Source organism: Lupinus angustifolius, chromosome LG15, assembly GCF_001865875.1.
Source record: "Lupinus angustifolius cultivar Tanjil chromosome LG15, LupAngTanjil_v1.0, whole genome shotgun sequence".
NCBI lineage: Eukaryota > Viridiplantae > Streptophyta > Magnoliopsida > Fabales > Fabaceae > Lupinus > Lupinus angustifolius.
Genome location: NC_032023.1, coordinates 19,232,422 through 19,234,013, shown reverse-complemented (window position 1 = coordinate 19,234,013; position 1,592 = coordinate 19,232,422). Strand labels below are relative to the sequence as shown.

Genomic DNA, 1,592 nt, shown 5'->3' with positions numbered 1-1,592 from the left:
CCTCCTCTTCATGCTATCCTCATTCTCATCCTCCTCCTATCCTCATCCTCATCCTCATCCTCATCCTATTCTGATCCTCATCCGGTCCTATCCTCATCCTCATCCTATTCTCATCCTCGTCCTCACCCTATCCTCATCTTCGTCCTCATCCTCATCCTCATCCGATCCTCATCCTATCCTCATCCTCGTCCTCATCCTATCCTCATCCTCGTCCTCATCTTATTCTCATCCTCGTCCTCATCCTATCCTCATCCTTAGCCTATCCTCATCCTCCTCCTCATCCTATCCTCATCCACATTCTCGTCCTCATTCTATCCTCGTCCCCATCCTCTTCCTCTTCCTCATCATATCCTCTTCCTCATTCTCGTCCTCTTCCTCATCCTCATCCCACTCCTCATCCTATCCTTCTCGTCATCCACATTCTCATCCTCATCCTATCCACATCCACTTCCTCATCCTCATTCTATTCCTCATCCTATCCTCATCCTCATTCTCGTCCTCATCCTATCCTCATCCTCATTCTCGTCCTCATCCTATCGTCATCCTCTTCTTCATCCTCATCCTCGTACTCATCCTATCGTCATCATCATCATCCTCCTCATCCTAATCCACTTCCTCATCCTCATCGTATTCTCATCCTCATCCCATCCTCATCCTATCCTCATCCTCTTCTTCATCCTCATCCTCGTCCTCATCCTATCCTCATCCTCTTCTTCATCCTCATCCTCGTCCTCATCCTATCCTCATCCTCTTCTTCATCCTCATCCTCGTCCTCATCCTATCCTCATCCTCTTCTTCATCCTCATCCTCGTCCTCATCCTATCCTCATCCTCTTCTTCATCCTCATCCTCGTCCTCATCCTATCCTCATCCTCTTCTTCATCCTCATCCTCGTCCTCATCCTATCCTCATCCTCTTCTTCATCCTCATCCTCGTCCTCATCCTATCCTCATCCTCTTCTTCATCCTCATCCTCGTCCTCATCCTATCCTCATCCTCTTCTTCATCCTCATCCTCGTCCTCATCCTATCCTCATCCTCTTCTTCATCCTCATCCTCGTCCTCATCCTATCCTCATCCTCTTCTTCATCCTCATCCTCGTCCTCATCCTATCCTCATCCTCTTCTTCATCCTCATCCTCGTCCTCATCCTATCCTCATCCTCTTCTTCATCCTCATCCTCGTCCTCATCCTATCCTCATCCTCTTCTTCATCCTCATCCTCGTCCTCATCCTATCCTCATCCTCTTCTTCATCCTCATCCTCGTCCTCATCCTATCCTCATCCTCATCCTATCCTCATCCTCATCCTATCCTCATTCTCATTCTCGTCCTCATCCTTTCCTCTTCCTTATCCTCATCCTCTTCCTCATCCTCATCCTCCTCCTCATAGCCTCCTCCTCGTCCTCATCCTCATCCTCCTCCTTATCCTCGTCCTCATGCTCATCCTCATCCTCATGCTCATCCTCCTCCTTATCCTCCTCCTTATCCTCGTCCTCATCCTCATCCTCATGCTCATCCTCATCCTCCTCCTCATCCTATCCTCATCCTCATTCTCGTCCTCCTCCTTATCCTCATCCTCATCCTCATTCTCGTCC

General features: G+C 48.9%; 1 protein-coding gene across 1 annotated transcript in view; it reads right to left on the bottom strand.

The window, feature by feature from the left end:
• Positions 1 to 1,592, bottom strand: part of LOC109327807 (polyadenylate-binding protein-interacting protein 5) — a 16,579-nt gene that overhangs the window by 2,691 nt on the left and 12,296 nt on the right. The gene's annotated exons all lie outside the window — the stretch shown is intronic.